General features: G+C 46.2%; 1 pseudogene; it reads right to left on the bottom strand.

Annotated features, from left to right (window-relative positions):
* Positions 1-3,465: 3,465 nt before the first annotated feature.
* Positions 3,466-4,372, bottom strand: LOC116538142 (annotated as a pseudogene).
* Between the last annotated feature and the right edge of the window lie 7,350 nt (positions 4,373-11,722).

An 11,722-nucleotide genomic window follows, 5' to 3' on the forward strand; every position in this document is an offset into this window, starting at 1 on the left:
CCCTCCCTTCCTGCCTCCCTTCCTTTTTCCTACTCTTTCTCCTGCAGACGATATTTGTGCTGTCATTCAGTGAGACAGACAATATTGTGAAGCTTAGAAATAATTGATTTATACATTTCATAAATAAAATTATCAGAAAATATAATTTCAGGTGGAAATAAGCACTTTGAAAAAAACTAAGGAAACAGATGAAGAGGAAACTAGGCCGTGTGTGTGTATGTGTGTGTGTGTGTGTGTGTGTGTGTGTGTGTGCAACATATACACCCTAGTCTCTTCTTTATTGCTTCTCTCCTTAGCATTTTTTTTTTTTTTGAGACAGAGTCTTGCTCTGTTGCCCAGGCTGGAGTGCAGTGGTGTGATCTTGGGTCACTACAACCTCCACCTCCCAGGCTCAAGTGATTCTCCTGCCTCAGTCTCCTGAGTAGCTGGGATTACAGGTGCCTACCACCACGCCCAGCCAATTTTTGTATTTTTGATAGAGATGAGGTTTCACCTTGTTGGCCAGGCTGGCCTTAAACTCCTGCTCTAGGTGATCGGCCCATCTTGGCCTCCCAAAGTTCTGGGATTTCAGCTGTGAGTCACCACACCCGACCACCTCCTTAGCTTTTTAAAGTGCTTATTTCCACCCGAAATTATATTCCCTTTTAATTTTATGTATGAAATGCACAAATCATTTACTTATAAACTTTACAATATTATTCATCTCTCTAAAGTGTAAGCTCTATGACAGCATCAATATTGTGTGTACGTGGATTTGTGTGTGTATGCTGTGCCTGTGTAGGTATGCGTAAGTGTGTTTGTGTGTATAACGACGTGTATTTCTGTATGTGTGTGCATGTGTGTGTGTATATCTATGTGTATTTGTGAATGTATGTGTGTGTGTGTGTGTGTGTGTGTGTGTGTGTGTGAGTGTGTGTGTGTGTATGGGGGCCAGCTGGGGAATCCAGGGAAGGCCTCTCTGAGGAGGTGAATTTGGGCAAAGACCTGGGGGAGGTGCTTGCCCTGTTGGGCAGGTGCCCAAGCTCTGCAGGGCCAGGACGGGAGGCCTGCATGGGCAAAGCAAGGAGAGAGAAGGCAGGGGAGGGGCCGGCAGGGCCTGAGCAGCTGGGGGCTGGTGCACTGGCAAGGCATTGGGGTTGTCCCCCAGGCTGGATGGGAGGCAGCACTCTCAGAGCCATATTTTCAAAGGACGCCCAGGGCTGCCGTGTGACAAAGGGTAGAAGCCTCGTAGGGACTCAAGCGCAGGTGAGAGAACTGGGCGGTCCTGAGGGGTGGGCGTGGAGGTGTGGGCAGCAGCCAGGCCAGCATATTTTTTGGAGGAAGAGCTGTGAGGCAGGCCTAGGTGGGAAGGAGATAAAGTCGTCAACGCAGCTCCAGGGTTTGGGGCTGATCCACTTGCAGGAAGGGATGGAGGCTGCAGTGGGGAGGGTGGGAACAGAGGAGGGTCACAGAGGCAAACCCCAGAGGTGGGTGCGTTCCAGCTCACAGGGAGCCTTGCAAGCCCTGGAGGCAACCAACAAACCCCCTCCGGGCTGCTCAGAGGACAGCAGAGGAGCCACTGAAGGCTTGTAGGCAGGAGAGTTCCAGAACAATTCTGATGTGACCTCCTCCAAAGAGCCTCTTGGTCCACATGGCCTCTCCCCTGCCTAAAGTCATAGTCACTTCATCTGGTAATCTTGACTCAGTTTCCCCAATAGTTTGTTCCATTCTAAAAGCTTTTGCTCTGTGCCGGGCACTGGAGTAACATCTATACCAGCGCTGCTGCATGAATGATGAAGGAGAGACTATTTACCCCTCCACTATTTCACAGAAGCAAAGAGACACAGAGAGGGACAGCCACTTGCCTGAGGGCACACAGCTGAGAAGCGGGGATTCAGACCCAGGCAGTCTGGATCTTGAGTCTGCATGTCCAGCCACTGCACTCCACCCTCTGGCTCCCCACACATATACATACATGCACACACACACACACACACGTACACGTGTGCATCTGCACATGGGGCATGGAGAGCCCGTGCTGGAGGATGCTGCCCCGGCCTGGTTTTATGCGCAGGGCCCCTCTCTGTGTAGAGCTGTCATGAAGGATCTGCAGGAATAGTCAGCACCAAGCCTCTCATGGTTGTTCTTTCTTTCCTACCTTGGTGAAAAAATGGTGACTGTTACACCGCCACTCCATGGACAGAAGCAGGACTCCTGTTTCACAGGCTGGGTTTAACATTCCGAGGGCCTTTTTTTTTTTTAATTCTCTGAGAAGCTCCTTTGCTCAGCAAGGCTGTCAGGGGCACTGCTAAAGGTTGGGCGCTGGGTCTTCACTCCTTAGCACCCCAATTCCTACCCTCACCCCCCAGTGACTCTGACAGTGGACGAAGGGACACGAAGCCACAGGGATTCTCAGCTGACACTTGACACAGCAGATCCAGGGCCCTTGTTTAGAACCTCTGGGGACGGGGTGGGGGGTGGGGAACGACTCTGGCTGTCCCAACAGTAATTCCCTTGCTCTCCCCACCTCCTCACCCTCCTAGGGGTGGGGCTCAAGAGCTTAGACTCCCCAACCTTGGGCTCAGGTTCAGAACCTTTCCTGGGCCCTTCCAGAAACCCTCCCCGCCGCTGGCTGATCAGCGACCTGGGCTCCTGCGTTTAGTGGCTGCTGTGGAGTGAGTTAGTGACCCAGAGAGGAGTAAATTGAGGCTCCCTCTGGAAGGGAGGTGTGTTATAAAAATGCTTCCCTCTGCTAGGACACCTGGACCCTATCAAGATCATTAGACTTGAACACCACATTAGACAACACCGTGTCTTCGTAAGAATACACATCACATCACAGACGGCCTACAAGGAAGATTAGAAGAAAAGCCGGCAACAGGTTGATGTCTCTGGGTGGTGTGAGGTTACAAGTGGTCTTTATTTACATATTTTTTTCTATATTTGCTTAATTTTCTCCACTGGAAACGTACTACTATTAAAATCACAAGAAAAAAGTGGTTTTTTTTTAATGCACCAACACATTCGCATTTATTTTCTTTTTTTTTTTAAGCGAATGACAAAGACCCGGTTTACCAGCTTCAGTTTTTTAAACCTAAGCTTAACATTACATATTTAAACAATTGTCAAAACTTACTAAGTTGCCAGCATTCATGCACAACTAGGAAACATCTGTAATTTATATTAAACCAGAAATGTATTACCATTAATGCGTTAGTATCTTTCACTATTAAATACTGAAAAAAATGGAAATTATTTCTGTAGAAGATTCGTCTTGGCAATGTTAACTTCACAGCAGGCCGACACTACGTAGCTCGCATTTCAGACACAATGAAAAGCAGGTCCATGCTGGTGTTAGTGTACCATCTTGTCCTACACTAAAGAGTCAAGACTCACCTTGGAGTACGTTTAATAAAAAAGCAAAGTGCATACAGAGATTTACAACAATTTTAAAGACAAAAAAAAAAAAATGGTCCTATTATGTGGTCCCAACAATAAACTCAAAAGTCTATGACAAATAGAGGCTCCGATGAGCTGTTTATAAATACTTTAGGTACAATTATACTGAAAGTCGAATTCGTTTGAAATTTTCAAAAAAACATTCCTGTTAATCCTCAAATGGTGCTTGTTATAGTTTAAGGTTTCTGTTAAGCGTGTGCAGTGAATTACTTGTTATCCAAGCACAGCAGCTGCTCCTTCCCATTTATTGTTAAGGACTTTAACTGGCGTCTTCTTCAACTTCCACTCTTTCTTGACCATTCTCGACAATTCTCTTTCTAGTGATTTTTCTGCCATTAACTATTTTAGTTGAAGTTGATATGGATTTGAAGTTGCCCATCCCACTACCGCCAAATGACGCAGAAGAAAATGAAGTGAGGCCTCTGTGACCCAGTGACCCAAATGAAGTAAATCCTGTATCAAAAGAAGGAAATGCACTTCCAAAAAATGAAAATCCACTGAACGCAGAGAAGAACGACCCTGTCCCTCGGCTTCTGCTTCCTCGGGGACCCCTTCGATTCCCAAAGAAGTCCTCAAAAGGGTCTTCGAAGAAGTCAAATGAAAATGGGTCCCTTCCACCAAAAAATTCCCTGAAGACATCATCCGAGTTTCAGAATGTGAAGCCAAATTCAAATGGACTGTCAAAATGACTTCCACCTCCTCCTCCACCATTTAATCCTTCTTTGCCGTATTTATCATAGATGTCCCGTTTCTTAGCATCTGGCAGCACCTCATACGCCTCTGCTACTTGTTTGAATTTTCTCTCTGCTTCTTCTTTATTCTCAGGATTTTTATCTGGGTGCCACTTCAGTGCCAGTTTCCGATATGCCTTTTTAATATCCTAGGGTGAGGCGTGTCTCTGTACGCCTAGAACTTCATAGTAATCCACCACGTTTCAAGAGATTGTTGGAATAGGTCCGAGGACGAAGGCAGTTGGTGGCGGGAAGCAGGGGAGGTGGGGGTGACGGCCTGAATCTTCTCACGGCTCCAGCACTGCTGCGCGGGTGGCGGTGGCTCCTCGTGCTTTCCTTTCGAAAAAAGTACTTTTTAAAAAGGATATAATATTTTGTTAAAAGGAAGCTCAACAATAAAGTAAAAAGATATAAAATATCTCATTTTTGGACGCAAAATATAAGTGTAACATTGAAAAGTGAAAATTATAAGATTACGTATAACACCCATGAGAGCAGAATATATGCCAGATCTGTGACTAAAGTCATGTAGTTGTGTATTTGTAAATTCTGAATGAGAAAATTATATGTGAGAGAGAATAAAGGTACTACGCCCTGTCAGTTCCCCCATTACGACACAAAGAGAGGGCTCTCGTTTATCTGTGTCTGGCTGTCTTGCTAGGATATGAGGCACTCAAGGGTCAAGGGAAACTTTAACTTCTCTCTGTGTCCCTCTGAGGACTTAACACTCAATGAAAATTTGTGGATGAACAAGTGAATGTGTTCTTTAAAAATAAATGGCTGGGCCGGACGCGGTGGCTCAAGCCTGTAATCCCAGCACTTTGGGAGGCCGAGGCGGGTGGATCACGAGGTCAAGAGATCGAGACCATCCTGGTCAACATGGTGAAACCCTGTCTCTACTAAAACTACAAAAAATGGTGGCGCGTGCCTGTAGTCCCGGCTACTCGGGAGGCTGAGGCAGGAGAATTGCCTGAACCCAGGAGGCGGAGGTTGCGGTGAGCCGAGATCGCCCCATTGCACTCCAGCCTGGGTAACAAGAGCGAAACTCCGTCTCAAAATAAATAAATAAATAAATAAATGGCTGGGCACGATGGCTTATGCCTGTAAGCCAGCACTTTGGGAGGCTGAGATGGACAAATCACTTGAAGTCAGGAGTTCAAGACCAGCCGGGGCAACATGGTGAAATCTGGTATCTACTAAAAATACAAAAAAATTAGCCGGGCGTGGTGGTGGCATCTGTAATCCCAGCTACTCAGGAGGCTGAGGTAAGAGAATTGCTTGAACCCGGGAGGTGGAGGTTGCAGTGAGCCAAGATTTCACCACTGCACTCTAGCCTGGGCAACATAGTGAGACTCTGTCTCAAAAGTAAAGACATACATTAAAACTCCACAAACAAAAAGCATACCAGGAAGTGATGTAGGAATGCGTCTGATAAATCGGTAAAACACAGAGGGTTGTATATTTTCAAACAGATTCCTCCAAGGGCACTTGGGCCTGCTTGTGGACCCTCTGTCATGCCCACCAGGCTGGGAGGTCCAGCGGATAGGGACCCCTCTGTCATGCCCACCAGGCTGGGAGGTCCAGGTGGATAGGGACCCCTCTGTGGTGCCCACCAGGCTGAGAGGTCCAGGTGGATAGGGACCCCTCTGTGGTGCCCACCAGGCTGGGAGGTCCAGGTGGATAGGGACCCCTCTGTCGTGCCCACCAGGCTGGGAGGTCCAGGTGGATAGGGACTCTCTTTGTTCATCTAGGAATCCGAGGCACCCAGTGCAGTTTGGATGTACTTGGGAGTACTATGAAAATATGTGGAAGTGGCCAGATGCGGTGGCTCACGCCTGTCATCCCAGCACTTTGGGAGGCCGAGGTGGGTGGATCACCTGAGGTCAGGAGTTTGCGACCAGCCTGGCCAACATGGCAAAACCCTGTCTCCACTAAAGACACAAAAATTAGCTGGGCATGATGGCATGCACCTATAATCCCAGCTACTCAGGAGGTTGAGGCAGGAGAATTACTTGAACTTAGGAGGTGGAAGTTATAGTGAGCTGAGATCGCGCCACTGCACTCCAGCCTGGGCAACAGAGTGAGACTCCATCTCAAAAAAAAAAAAAAAATACATGGAAGTATGTTGACAATCAGAAAAAACCAATAGGCAAGATGCTCTTTATTCCATAAAAGAGATGAATAGGTCCTCAGTGTCAGACAAAAAGATAGGAGCAGGTGTGTCCCAAGTACAGGCCAACATCCTCCTGAAGATGGAACTTTCTCTTCCTACTGGGGCTTCTCCCATGCGGACAAGAGGCCGCCCACACCAGGAATTTAGGGGAAGTGCCATCAGCTCAAGAAGGGAATGCCAAAAGTGAGGGGGACAGAAAAGAGTCCCTGCTGTCTTTCCTGTGTCCTGGTGCTGGGTTTACTTGTCTTCATTTCTCTCTAGATTGAGTTCCTTAAATGCAGGGGCTAGGGCTGGGGGTGCTTCTCCATCCTCATCTAGGAAACCCAAAACAATCAATTATATTCAAGTGGCATTTTTATTACATTTCTATCTCCTGGGCCCTTTCACTGGGGACAACAGAATGAGTGAGCATTTGGGCATTTGTTCAAAAATATTCATTGAGCTTCCAGGATGTGCCAGGCACAGCTGTGGCTCCCACACTTGTGAAGTTCATTTGTGCTATTGCAACTGCAACTGACATTTTAAATTCACTCCACTCTGTACGTATTTTGACTTGGGGAATATTTTTTTCTTTTTAAAAGAAAACAGTGGCCAGGCATAGTGGCTTACGTCTGTAATCCCAGCACTTTGGGAGGCCTAGGCAGGCAGATCAGTTGAGCTCAGGAGTTTGAGACCAGCCTGGCCAACACAGTGAAACACCATCGCAAGCAAAAATACAAAAATTAGCCAGGCATGGTGGCACATGCCTGTGATCCCACCTACTTGGGAGGCTGAGGCAGGGGAATCACTTGAACCCAGGAGACAGAGATTGCAGTGAGCCAAGATCATGCCATTGCACTCCAGCCTGGGCAACAAAGCAATACTCCATCCCAAAAAAAAAAAGAAAAAAACAAAACAAAGAAAAGAAAAGAAAATAGATTTCCATTCCTAGAAATATACTAGGCATATATTCAAGAGAAATGAAAATATACAGCCACACAAAAACATGTACACTCACAAATGTTCATAGCAGCATTCTCGTAATAGCAAAAAAAATGAAACAACCCAAATGTCCATCAACCAGAGAATGAATAAATAAAATGTAGTTTATTCATACAATGAGGGAATAGTATTTGGCCCTAAAAAGGACTGTGGTACTGACATGTGCTATGACATCACTGACCTTGAGAACATTAAGCTATGTGTAAGGAAATAGTCACCAAAGGTTGCATCTTGTATGATTCCATGTATATAAAATGTCCAGAGTAGACACAATTATGGAGATAAATGTTGGATTATTGGTTGCTTACACTAGTGGTGAGGGGGAAGGGGAGTGGCCACTGATGGGGCAGGGGGTTTCTTTCTGGGGCGAAGAAAATCTTCTTAAACTGATTGCAGTGATGGTTGCATAACTGTGAATATACTAAAAACCACGGGATTGTCCACTTTGCATGGGTGAAGTATACGGAATGTGATTATATTTCAATAAAGCTGTTATAAAACAAGAAAGAAAATAGAGAATTTCCCCTTTCAAGCGCGCCAAGTGTCGCGGAAATTGATTTCACAACCGAGTGGTCTGCTTTGGTTTATGAGTGGAATTTTTATTTTTCAACAGCTTTCAGCTCATTCTTCAAGACTACTTGTCTTAAGGTTCGCTTTGTCCTCAGACGCCTCCAGTTTCTCCCGCACTGCCTGTCCCCAGTCCAGGCAGCACCATCTGTGGCCCTTGGCCCACCTCGTTCCTTGCCCACCTCTGCCCCCACCCCCAGTGCCCACCCTGCCAGGCCACTGCCAGCTCCCAAATGCCAGAGCTGCCACCTGGGGCCCTGGCGACGCTGGGGCCCACAGTGTTGTGATGTGTTTGGATGGGGAGTTCATTCAGTGCCAGCGTTACCAGGCTCGAAGGGTGACTAATCCCATCTGCATTTTTGGTTTCAGCTGCCGGGTCTGCTCAGCTGGAGAGCCCCACATCTCTCAGCTGTTTTCGGAGAAGCTCACCTCACAGTTGTGGATGTCGGAGCGCAAGCCCATTCCCCAACCCCTCAGCATCACTTACACATGAATGTGTCCCACAGAATGCTATTGAACACCTACTATGTGCCAGGCACTGTTCTGAGGACACAGCAGTGACAAGAAAAAGTACTTGCTCTAGTAGAATAACAAAAATACATAGGAAGAGGAGGAAGGAGGGAAGGGAGGGAGGGAAAGAGAGAGAGAGAGAGAAAGAGAAAAAAGAAAGAAAGGAAAGAGAAAAGAAAAAGAAAGAAAGAAAAAAAAGAAAGAAAGAAGAAAGAAAGAAAGAAAGAAAGAAAGAAAGAAAGAAAGAAAGAAAGAAAGAAAAGAAAGAAAGAAAGAAAGAAAGAAAGAAAGAAAGAAAGAAAGAAAGAAAGAGAGAAAGAGAAAGAAAGAAAGAAAGAAAGAAAGGGAAGGAAAGAAAGATCTACATGATGTTAGAGGTGCTGCTCATGTAAATTAAACAAGGTGAAGTGATTGTGAATGCTTAGAAGAACTTCTGACTGGGTGGATGGTGTGGGGAGGCAGCCTCTCTGCGGAGATGGCTGAGGACGAACCGTCTGCATGAAGATCTGGAAACAGAACAAGCCAACATGTTTCCTGCCTCATGGCCAAGGAGGAAGGAGAAAAAATGAAGTTGGAGCAGTGGGGCACACCAGGTTTTCCTTTTTAAATGCAACAGGAAGCCATTGGGGGGTTTCACTAGAGAGGAACAGAATTTGACTTACATTTTAGAAGGTCACTCTAGCTGCTGGGTGCAGAGCGGATGGGTGTTGGGTAGCAGGTAAGTTGGGGCCAGAACAGCCTTCAGTTCCAGTTCAGGCCCCACTCGGTCTAATCCTACTTCTTCCAATGGGGCCTGGGCAAGAGCCCACCCCCCACCCCGACTCTGGTAACACTGGCGTGGTTTTTGTTTTCTGTTTTCAGGCTCTGGTTCTTGCTCTGTGGCTCAGGCTGAAGCACAGTGGGCTCAAGCAATCCTCCCGCCTCAGCTTTCCAAGTATCTGGGGTCACAAACACGACCCATGGCACCCAGCTAACTTTATTTATTATTTTATTTATTTATTAATTTTTTTTAAAGACGGGGTTTCACCATGTTGGCCAGGTTGGTCTTGAACTCCTGACCTCAGGTGATCCGCCCGCCTCGGCCTCCCAAAGTGCTGGGATTACAAGCGTGAGCCACTGCGCCCGGCCCTTTATTTATTATTTTACTTACTTTTTGTGGAGAACAGGATTTTGCTGTGTTGACCAGGCTGGTCTCAAACTCCTGAGCTCAAGCAATCCTCCAGCCTCACCCTCCCAAAATGCTGGGATTATAGATGTGAGCCACTGCACCTGGCCTAACTTTATTTTTTAAAAGGAAATTATATTATAGCCAAAGGTCATGATTTGATGCACAGGTTACATATGTTTTCTAATCCATATGAACATAAATATGTAACTTTTTTTTTTGGAGACTGAGTCTCACTCTGTTGCCCAGGCTGGAGTGCAGGGGCATGATCTTGGCTCACTGCAACATCCACCTCCCAGATTCAAGCCGTTCTCCTGCTTCAGCCTCCGGAGTAGCTGGGATTACAGGTGCACGCAAGCATACCCGGCTAATTTTTGTATTTTTAGTAGACACAGGGTTTTGCCATGTTGACTAGGCTGGTCTCAAACTCCTGACCTCAGATAATCCACCCTCTTTGGCCTCCCAAAGTGCAGGGTTCACAGGCATGAGCTACAGTGCCCAGCCTCCAAAATATGTAACTATTTTGAAAGTTTAAGTGAATGAGTAAATATAGTCTTAATACTAAAGATGAAGAGTGAAATTATAAGAATAAAAGTTTACAGGAACACATGGGTTTCATACAATATTTTTTTTCTAATACACAGTAAAATAAAATAATATTTTTTTAAAGTTTGCCAAGTACCAGTTTGAATCATCTTATGCAAGTTTGGGGAATAGCGATATGTAAGTTAGGACTTCACACTAGATGGGGTCTGGCTATGCTACTTCCTGGCTGTGAGGCTTTGACCTGGCTACTTAACCTCTCTGAGCCTGAACTTCCTCTTCAGTGAAGTGGAGATAATGACCCAACCTCATCAGGATGTTGTGAGAACTAAATGTGTGAGAAGTGTTTAGAATTGTGCTGCACAGAGCACTGGCTCAACACACAATATCTAGTTACACAAATCAAACAGGCTGCAATTAAATTCCACTAGGCGGCCAGGCACGCCGCTGCACTCCAGCCTGGGTGACAGAGTAAGGTTCTGTCTCAAGAAAAAAAAAAAAAATCCACCAGGCTTTCCTGAGCACCTGCTATGTCCTGGACCCTGTAATAAAGACTAAGGGTCCAGAGATAAACAAGAACAGTCTCTGTGCTGATACCATTAATCATCTAACTGGGAAGACACACAAGCCTCTATATAATCACAACCCACGGTAAAGGGGGCACAGTAGAAAGATGCTACAAGGGGCACAGGTGGTTCAGAGGAAGGAGAGATTGCTGCTGCAAATCAGGGCAAAGTCAGGGACAGCTTCAGGAGAAGGTGCTGGTTAATCTGGGTATTGATGGGATGAATAGGCGTTTGCCAGGTAGACAGAGAGGAATCAGAACATTCCAGGTACAGGGAACAGCATATGCAAAGGTATGGAGGCCTGAAGTAGGAAACTGCTAGAGGATAAAGCTCAAGAGGCTGAAGGAGATAACCCCAGGTCCTACCTTTACCTCAAGCTCGGAAGGCACCTAAATCAATGGGGGCTGTAAACCCTCGCCCCTGCCTCCATTTTCTCCTGAGCCTGAGTGGAGATAAAGAAACCGATGATTCTGGGCCGGGCGCAGTGACTCACGCCTGTAATCCCAGCACTTTGGGAGGCCGAGGCGGGTGGATCACGAGGTCAAGAGATCGAGACCATCCTGGTCAACATGGTGAAACCCCGTCTCTACTAAAAATACAAAAAATCAGCTGGGCATGGTGGTGCATGCCTGTAATCCCAGCTACTCAGGAGGCTGAGGGAGGAGAATTGCCTGAACCCAGGAGGCGGAGGTTGCGGTGAGCCGAGACCGCGCCATTGCACTCCAGCCTGGGTAACGAGAGCAAAACTCCGTCTCAAAAAAAAAAAAAAAGAAAAGAAAAGAAAAGAAACTGATGATTCTGAGTTCCTAGTGAAAGGAACAAAAAAAAAAAAAAAAAAAAAAAAACTTAAAAAAAAAAAAGAAAGGAAGAAAGAAACTGATGGTTCAATGAAGAACAGAAAGAACTCAGACTCCAGAGAAGATGGCCATGGCGTGAAACCTCTTACCCTGTACAAACTGGGTCCATATTTTCCTCATCTGTGACATGGGATTATTCCCAAGATTCGTTGAGAGTTAAACAAGACAATGTGAATAAAGGGCTGGGCACA

Source organism: Sapajus apella, unplaced genomic scaffold, assembly GCF_009761245.1.
Source record: "Sapajus apella isolate SASKATOON/1434 unplaced genomic scaffold, GSC_monkey_1.0 scaffold117, whole genome shotgun sequence".
Classification (NCBI taxonomy): Eukaryota; Metazoa; Chordata; class Mammalia; order Primates; family Cebidae; genus Sapajus; species Sapajus apella.